Here is a 10,439-nt window from a genome sequence, read left to right as displayed (position 1 = left end):
GCCAAAGTTGATTGGAAGGGGACACTAGCACTAGCAGGGATGATGGCAGAAAACAAATAACTGAAGTTTCTGGGAGCAACTCAGAAGGTATAGGATAGGTACATCTCAAAGAAGAAGATGTACTCTATGGGAGGATGACACAACTACGGCTGACAATGGAAATCAAAGATGGAATAAAAGCAAAAGAGAGGATGTAATATATAGCAAAAATAAGTGGGAAGTTAGAGGGTTTGGAAACTTTTAAAAACCAACAGAAGGTAACTAAAAAGCCACAAGGAGAAATAAGATAAAATATGAAGGTAAGCTAGCCATAATAAAAGAGGATACAGAAGTTTTTTCAGATATACAAAGAGTAAAAGACAGGTGAGAGTGGATATCAGACCACTGGAAAATGATGTTGGAGAGGTAGTAATGGGGGACAAAAGTATTTTGTATTAGTCTTCACTGTGGAAGATACTAGCAATATGCTAGAAATTCAAGAGTGCCAGGGTGTAGAAGTGAGTGTAAGTGCTATTACTAAGGAGAAGGTACTTGGGAAGCTGCAAGATCTGAAGGAATATGTCACTGGCCCAGATGGACTACACCAAAAGGTTCTGAAGTGCCTTTAGAATTCTGGAGGCATTAGTAGTGATCTTTCAAGAAGCACTTAATTCTGGAATGGTTCTGGATGACTGGAAAATCGCAAATATTGCTCTATTCTTGAAGAAAGGGTGGAGACAAAAGACAGAAAATTATACATCAGTTAGCCTGACTTCAACAGTTGTTAGGATATTGGATTCCATTATTAAGGATGAGATTTTGGGTTACTTGGAGGCACATGATAAAATAGGGCTAAATCAGCACGGCTTCCTTAAGGAAAAGTCTTACCTGACAAATCTGTTGGAATTCTTTGAGGAAATAGTGGGTAAGATAGACAAAGGAGAGTCAGTTTGCTGTTTACTTGGATTTTCAGGCCTTTGAAAAGATAGATACGTGAGGTTATTTAAGAGCCCATGGTTTTACAGGAAAGATACTAGCATGAGTAGAAGATTGGCTGACTGTAGGAGGTGAAAAGTGGGAACAAAGGGAGCCTTTTCTGATTGGCTGCTGGTGGTTAGTGGTGTTCCACAGGGTTACTTGTTGTGACCACCTCTTTCTACATTATGTGGTAATGATTTGGATAACAGGTTTGCTAGATTTATGACCAAGTCTGCAGATGTAGGTGGAGATAATGTAGGTGGAGACAAAAGTAGTGTAGGGAGTCTACAGAAGAATGTGGACAGATTAGGAAAATGGATGAAGAGGTGGACGATGGAATATAGTGTATAGAAGTGTATGGATGTTTTTTAATACTATTTCTGTTTTTGCACTATTTTTAATGTAACTATTTAACACACATATATACATTTACTGCAACTGACTTATATATATTTTACATTATCATGCATTGCAATGTACTACTGCCTCTACGTTAACAACTTTCATGACAAATGCTGATGATATGAAACCTGATTCTGATTCCGATTCTTTCTCATCTTTATGATTTTTTAATTTGCCTTCTGTTGGTTTTTAAAAGCTTCCTAATCCTTTAACGTTCAGTTAATTTTAGCACTATTATATGCCCTCTCTTTAGCTTTTATGTTAGCCTTGACTTCGCTAGTCAGCTATGGTTGCATCATCCTACATTTAGGATACTTCTTCTTCTCTGGGATGTACCTATCCTCCACCTTCCAAATTGCTCCCAGAAATTCCAGCCATTGCTGCATAGTATCATCCCTGCTAGCTTCCCCTTCCAATCAACTTCGGCCAGCTCCCCTCTCATGCCCCTTTAATTCCTTTTACTCTACTGCAATACTGATACATCTGACTTTAGCTTTTCCCTCTCAAATTGCACAGTGAATCCTATCATATTATGATCACTGCCTCCGAAGAGTTCCCTTACCTAAGCTCCCTAATCAAATCCGGTTCATTACTCAACACCCAATCCAGAATAGCTGATCCCTAGTGGGCTCAATCACAAGCTGCTCTAGGAAGCATTTTGTAGGCATTCTACAAATTTCTCATCTTGGGATCTGGCAACAACTGATTTTCCCAATCTATCTGCATATTGAAATCCCCCATGATGATTGTAAGAGTGCCCTTTTTACATGTGTATTCTATCTCCTATTGTAATTTGTAGACCACATCTATTCACAAGGATTCTACACCTTCTGATTCTCTGTCACTTCTTTCTAAGGATTTGATTTCCTGTTTTTACCAACAGAGCCACCACACCCATTCTGCCACAAACAAGACAAAACCTGCAGATGCTGGAAATCTGAGCAACACACACCAGATGCTAGAGGAACTCAGCATCTATGGAAAAAAGTATAGTCGACGTTTCGGTCTGAAACCCTTCTGCAGGACTGGAGGAAGAAAAAAGCTGAGGAGTAGATTTAAAAGATGGGGGGAGGGGAGAGAGAACCGCCAGGTGATAGGTGAAATCTGGAGGGGGAGGGATGAAGCAAAGAGCTGAAGAGATGAGGTGAAAGAGAGAAAAGGGGATGGGAAATGGGGGCGGGGTGGTGTTTATTGGGGGCCATTACTGGAAGTTCGGGAAATTGGTGTTCATGCCATCAACCTGGAGGCTGCCCAAACAGAATATAAGGTGTTGTTTCTCCAACATCATGGCCTCATCGTGACAGTGAAGAAGGCCAGGGATGGATATATCAGAATGGGAATGGGAAGTGGAATTCCCATTCTGCTTACCTGGCTATCCTTCTGATACAATGTGTATCCTTGGATGTTAAGTTCCCAGCTAAAATTTTCCTTCAGCCATGATTCTGTGATGTCCACAAGTCATACTATCTCTAACTGTACTACAATTTTATCTACCTTATTCTGTATACTGCATGCATTCAAATATAACCCCTCCAGTCCTGTATTCATCACCGTTTTTGATTTCGTCCACCTTTTACATTCCAACATATCCCACTGGCTGAAATTTTGCCCTAACGTATGCCTGTCCTTGCTAGCAGTCTCGCTACACATTGCTTTTGTTTGTAAACCAACTGTTCCATCCTCAGCCCTATCACTCCAGTTCCGATCCCTGTTGAATTAGTTTAAATCCTCCCGAAGAGCTCTAGCAAACCTGTCTGCAAGGATATTGGTCCCCTTCGGGTTCAGGTGTAACAAATCCCTTTGATAGGTCGTACCTTTCTCAGAAGAGATCCCAGTGATCCAGAAATCTGAATCCCTGTCCCCTGCACCAGTTCCTCAGCCACTCATTTATCTGCCAAATGTTTCCATTCTTACCCTTGCTGGTACGTAGCACAGGCAGCAACCAAAGATTGCTACCCTGGCAGTCCTGCTTTTCAGTTTCAAACTCTAACACATCTCTGACGATGTATTAGAAGAAACCCAGTCCAGTGAGGAAGTGCAGAAGAATTCCTTTAATGGAGCATTTACATATTTTATGTGTCAAATGGGTACACATAAGTTCTGCTGTTGGTATATATAAAGGAGTTGGTTTGTCAGATTTAATTCAGAATATAAAATATTGGAAATACTCAGGAGGTCAGGCAGCAACCGAGGACAGCTGAAAAAAGTTAATGTTTCTAGTTGATTGTCTTTCTAGCAAATTTCTAGATATTAAAGATTCGAGCAAATTTCTACAGATGTAAAGTGGAGAGCATTCTGACTGGTCCATTGCCATCTAGTATGGTGACTAAATGCACGGATTGAGGGCTGTAGACTCAACCAGCCCCATCACAGGCACAAGCCTCCCCACCAATGAGGACATCTTCAAAGGGCGATGCCTCAAAGTGACATCAATCATTAAGAGCCCTCGGCATCCGAGATATGTCCTCTTCTCTTTGCTACCAGCATGGAGAAGGTACATGAGCCTGAAGGTGTATCCTCAGTATTTTAGGAACAGCTTCTTCTCCTCTACCATCAGATTTATGAATGGTCCATGAACCCATGGAAAAATCCTCACTATTCCTCTATTGCTCTGTTCATTCATTTTATATCTTATTTTAACTGAAAGTAATTTTCATGTCATGTATTTTACTGCTGACACGAAACAAATTTCCCAACATATATCAGTGATAACAAACTTGATTCTAATTCTGATTTTTTTATGTTGCTTCAGAGATAGGCACATATCTAAAGACCTTTTGCTTGGATACCTTGTAAATGCTTCAAGGCTGCTTAGCTAACCTTTGCTTGTTTGTAAAGAAACTCAGAAAAATAACATGAAAATGTTAACATGGATAGAACAAGCTGCAAAGTTCTGTTATCAGTAAGCCAGCGAGGAGAGCTGAGTTGGATTGGAAGCCAAAAAGGTTGAAGAGACTTGTCTTAGAGAGAGGGGAAGAAATGAAGAGGCAGGAGGAAAGTGCAGTACATCCCAGGCAGAAACTGCATGAACTTCATTTTGTGGCCATGACTTATGACTGGATCACCAGTGCCACTGATTGTTGCCCAAGAATTGAATTCACAATTACTCAGAATGTTGCTTTAAGTGTTATATAATCTTTTAACTAGACTTACAAAAGTATATTGTTTCTTATTGACCTTTTGCACCACTCTTAAATTTATTCTGGTGCCGTGGATGTTTGACAGCACAGTGTTGTCGTGAGATGGATGAAGGAAGCTCTTGTTTCAGAGCTCTGAGGTCTCAAGGGGACTTGACATGAGACTGTTTCTGTTAAAGTGGAATCTTATAACCTGACACCAATATGAACAGGCGTCTGAGAAGGCCAACTGGAGAAGTAATATGAGCTGTTATTATTGATATAGGAGCAAGCCAGTCCATGACAGTATCTGAAAGACCTCAGCTATTTTCTGTGGAAGTGAAGTAAAACTATATTGGGTTCACGTGCTGGAGTTTCAGGAGGATGGAGGGAGTGATCTGTTCTGTTGCGAGAAGACAGGATGAATCCAATTGCATATCATAGGCTATAAAAATATATCAACAGGCATGGGAACAGACTAAACTGAGGCTGTTATTCTGAAATAACATAGTATTAGGAATTGAGGAGATCTGGGAGCTATTTACGATATTGGTGAGCACTGGCCTTGTCCAAGCAGACCACTGGTCAATCAAGCTAGGCAGTCACCAACAGATCTTCAGAGAATGGGCAGGTTATAGTCTAGAGCACTTTTGAACTAGTGATTGAAGGCCATAGACTGACGGCAATTACCTAGGTCGGTGAGGGAACGGACAACTACGAATGGAGTGCCATGACTAAAGATGCAGGCTGGTTACTGATTAGTGCAGATCGTGCTGCCTTGGCACTGCTGCAGGTAGAAGGTGATGACAGTCGATCTGCTGATGTGAACCTTGAGCAGAAAGAAGAACAAAGCTGTTAAGTGCTAGAGCTACCCAGGAAAAGGTAGAAGCAAATGTCACATATTGAGAAATGGAGCCCTGATGAAGGGCCTCGCGCCGAAACGTCGACAGTTTACTCTTTTCCATAGATGCTGCCTGGCCTGGTGAATTCCGCCAGCATTTTGTATGCATTGTACTAAAGACATTGAACGTAACGTTTTCCCTCATCAAGCCAAAGGCTATGGGGAGGCAACATGGCAGTGAATGGGCACATGATTATCTCCAAGAGTAGGTTTACAGTACAAAGGGGGTGGATAATATGAACAAGTGTTCTTTCAGAGCCATAAAAAGCATTCCAGTGGCAGTCTTTAAAGGTCATAAATTTGTTGCATTGTCTGCAAATCAGAGCTGCGTATTTGTTTGTTTCATTACAGGTCATCAGGCTAAGTAGGTACTGCATCACTCTTGGATAGAAGGTGTCACTTACTGAAGTACCTGCAATGTCCACCAAGTGGTTGATAAACAAACCTGCAAAGCAGAGAGGCAGTCAGCAAATTAGTTCAAGATGAAGTGTCCTAGAGGGAAGGACATTCCAAGTTGAAGGTCAGGAGAAGATAGTCCAAAGGAATTACTGGCACAGTGGCTCTCATCTCAGAGTAATGGGACTATTTTGCAGACTTCGATGGCAACCATCTTAGGGAAAGGGTAAGTAGTCTATTTGAATGGCATGAGAGAGTTTGTTCTCCAAGGTTTCAGGCCTATTACTCAGCCACTACTAGAGCTGAGAAACAAGGAGGAAGTCAAAGGCTTGGCATGACGTGATATGGTGAGGTGATGTTAATTGAGCCTGGCACAGATGGTAGATGACAAGGTTGCAAACATGATTCTAGGGAAGAGTTCAGTGTCTACAAGGTGCTTGATATTTACACAAATGACTGGATGAACTGAATCAAATGCTGATGAAGTTGTATTATAAAGGGACTACAGTGCAATGTGCAGGCAGTTTCAGCTCTGTGGGATGTTGCAGAAGGCATAGACTTCCTGATATCAACCTAGTACAGCATAACCAGAGTATGCAGATACAGAGTGAAAGTCTTATCAGAGCTGAAAGCTGTGTAGACAATAAAAGGCAAGGAAGGAAGGGAAGACATGTTTTGACTTCAAACAAGACAACTGGAAGGAGGAAAGATTTGATATCATCAGTGAATCAGAGTGGAGTCAGGATCCAAGATGATGTGAAAGCGGAAGACAAATATGAAAAAGCTTAGTAAGCAACCAAGACAGAGACTGATATGCCAGAGTTTGTGACGCAAGGTAATGTACCAAATGCAACACCAAAGTTCAACTAGCATTGTTATTGATAAGGGTTATTCACCTGTATTTTGTTTTATGCAGATGGTTTAGTGCATTTAGATGATACTAGAACTTGCTTACAGCTTTGTAATAAATATGAATCTAATGCAATATGAATTACAGCTATAAACTGATGCAAATAATTAAAAGCTCAAAGTTCAAAGTACATGTATGTCACCATATACAATCCTGAGATTCATTTTCTTGTGGACATACTCAATAAATCTATCAAAGAATAATATTCCTAATAGAATCAATGAAAGACCACACCAACTTGTGTGTTTAACCAGTTTGCAAAAGACAAAAATCTGTGCAAAATACAAAAAAGAAAGAAATAATAAATAAACAAACAAACAGGCAAAAAATATTGAGAACATGAAATGAAGAGTCCTTGAAAATGAGTCCATAGGTTGTAGAAACATTTTAATGAAGTTATACCCTTTGGTTCAAGAGTCTGATGGTGGAGAGGTAATAACTTTTCATGAACCTGGTGGTGTGAGTCCTGAGGTTCCTGTACCTTCTTCCTGATGGCAGCAGCAAGAAGAGAGAATGTCAGGGTGGTGGGTATCCCTGATGATGGATGCTGCTTTCCTGCAACAGCGCTTCGTTAGATATGCTCAGTGGTATGGAGGATTTTACCCTTAATGGACTGGGCCACGTCCGCTACTTATTGTAGGATTTTATGTTCAAAGTCACTGGTGTTTGCATACTAGGCTGTTTTGCAGCCAGTCAATATACTCTCCACTGCACATCTATATAAGTTTGTCAAAGCCTTATATGTCATGCTGAATGTTCGCAAGCTCCTAAGGAAGTAGAGATGCTGCCATGCTTTCTTTGTAATCATACCTTAAATGCTGGGCCCAAGACAGGCCCTCTGAAATATTAAGGCAGGAATTCAAAGTTGGTGACCTTCTCCACCTCTCATCCTCTGATGAGGACTGGCTCATGGACCTCTGGTTTCCTTCACCTGAAGTCAATAATCAGCTCCTTGGTCTTGCTGATATTGAGTTGTTGCTAATGCATCACTCAGCCAGACTTTCAATCTTCCTCCTACTGCTGATTCGCTATCACCTTTGATTCAATGTCTGAAAGTGGAGTCGTCAGCAAACTTGAATATGACATTGGAACTGAGCTTAGCCATGCAGACATAAGTGTAAAGCTAGTAGAGCAGGGGGCTAAGCACACAACCTTGTTATACACCTGTACTGATTAACTGATTATACAGATTTAATTAGTAATAGCTGAAGTCTTTTTGGCTTTATATTTTGAAAAGGAGGAAATTGAATGTGCACTTTTTAAGAACTATGTCTGCTATGTGGTATCACTGTGGCTCTTTATACCAAACAACCCACCAGAAACTCATTTGATCGCTAGTAGCTTCGTTCGCTGTGTTCTTCATTGTAGGTTGCTCTTGACATCACTGGAGCACACATTCCGGGCAGGTTTAACTCTAGTGCGCTATTCCTTACAATGAGTCTATGACACAAAGGTTGGTGGAGTTGCAAACAGTAAAGAAGGTTGTCCAAGATATAGCAGGACATGGATCAGTTACAGATATGAGCAGAGAAACAGCAGTTAGGGTTAAAACTGTGCAAATGAGAAGAGTTGCACTTTGAGAGATGAAATGTATGGCAAAAGTATATGGTCGATGGCAGGGCAGTTGGTAGCATTGAGGTACAGAGGGATCTTGGGGTCCAAGTCCATCGCTCCCTGAAAGTGGCCATGTAAGTAGATCAGGTGGTGAAGAAGACATGCGGCATGCTTGTTTGCACTGCTCAGGGCATTGAGTATATGAGTCAGTAAAGCATGTTACAGCTGTATGAAACTTCGGTTAAGCTGTACTTGGAGTATTGTGTGCAATTCTGAACCAGAATCCTATCTGGATTAGACATGTAAGTACTGTGGCTATAAGAGCAAATCACTGGCTTGATATCTTGTATTCAGAAACTCAGATCCTGGCTTTCAAATGCCTTTCCACCAAAAACAAGACACAAGTCAGATGCATGATGGAATATACTTTCTCTCTCTGAATGAATGCAGTGTCAGTGACACTTAAGATCTTCAGTACAATCCAGGGCAAATCAACCCACTTTGCTCTCAACCTTCTTGAAATGTGCTCCCTCCACCACCAGCACATAGTGGCTTGGTGTAGATTCTAGTCACCAGAATATCTGGCATATGGCTACCCAAAATAATGGCACATCTAGAAAGGCACTAAACAGCTCATGTCTCTACAAAAGCAGCAAAAGGAAGTCCAGGGAAAATAGAGGAAGGTGTGCAACATCTTCCAAACAATTCACCAGCTGTATTTATTTATACATATATCAGGTTCAGAGTCAGGCTATTATTCATTGCCCAAATGTAAATTCCTTGAACTTTGTTGCTTTCATGGGGATCCCTCCTGATCCCACTGTGGCAACCTTCTGAGCTTGATTGAGCCCATCAGCCAACTCAAAAACCACAGACCTGCCATGGAAGCAAGCCATCCTCGTTCCTTAGCAATGATGTAAGAAGAGAAGACAATGTTACCCATGATGCAAGGCTTTCTTAGCAGAAATCGCTCAAGTATACAAGCTGCCTAGAAGGATAAGGCAACAATTTCATGGGAACACCATCACTTGTAGGTTCACTTCCAAGTCACAGACTGTCATGATTTTTTTGCTTTTCTGGCATCTTTCTACCTTAATGCACTCATCAGAATCTTCACAATATTTGTTGTTGTGGATCAAGAACCTGATTCCCAAGATAATTAAGGATCACAACTGAATGCCAATTTCTCAGCAACACCAGCAAATGACTACTGAATTAACAAAAAAAAAAATTAATATCTGTTTTTTCCATAGTAAATGAAACTTCAGCAGAGTCCTGAACCTGAAACATTATTACTGTTCCTCTTTCCGCAGATGCTGCCTGATCTGCTAAGTGTTTCTAGCATTTCCTGTTCTGATCAATTGTTAGATCCCATCTGTGGGAGTTGGGAAATATGTCAGAGAACAGAAGAGGTCACTTACAGTAAAATTTTAAAATAATAACATGATGGCATCTCTGTTACTGAGGCTGAAACTATAATCAACTTAATTCTTAATATGATATCTATATAATTTTATTTTCAAAGAATGCGGAACAACATTAGTCACATTTGTGGGGGGCTGCTAGGGTCATCTGGAACTTTACAAGAAAAATATTAAAGCATGTTAATTTTTAAAGTCATGTCCCCTATTTCTGTCCACTGTATGTGCTTGCTTTATAGCTAGGCTGTTATTTTAAAGACAAGTCACGTGCAATATGTTTTCCCGCTGAGGACCCTTTTTGTTCCACATCATTCTCCACATAATTGAAGCTCTCTGAGTCAGTTTTGCTAATGTTGTCCTATATGCCAATGCAGTAAGTAAAATATTGTTAGTGATATTCTAAATGAGTTTGTAGAATTAAGGTAATTTGTTTCCTATTTTATTTAAATCCCTCTAGACACATTTCCACACTTGAAATGCCCTGATGGCAACAGCTTTGAATTCATTAGGCCCAATAAATAACTAACTAATCTCTTTCCAAATCATTTCTTGTCAACGCTGAAAGCAATTCATAGCTTACATTGCTTCATACTGCTACAGTGGGCATTATCTCACAGTTAGTTACACTGATTTGTCCTAACTGCTAAATTTGAACAGGTTCTTTAGAATGCGAGCATATTACCACCAGATATTTGGTTGTATAACTTGATATTGTCTTTATATATCATTGATTACTCAAGTAACCAAAAGGACACATTAAGAACAAGTTTGATGGAATCCAT

The sequence above is a fragment of the Mobula birostris genome, chromosome 1 (genome assembly GCF_030028105.1).
Source record: "Mobula birostris isolate sMobBir1 chromosome 1, sMobBir1.hap1, whole genome shotgun sequence".
Lineage (NCBI taxonomy): Eukaryota > Metazoa > Chordata > Chondrichthyes > Myliobatiformes > Myliobatidae > Mobula > Mobula birostris.
This window is presented reverse-complemented; position numbering follows the sequence as displayed.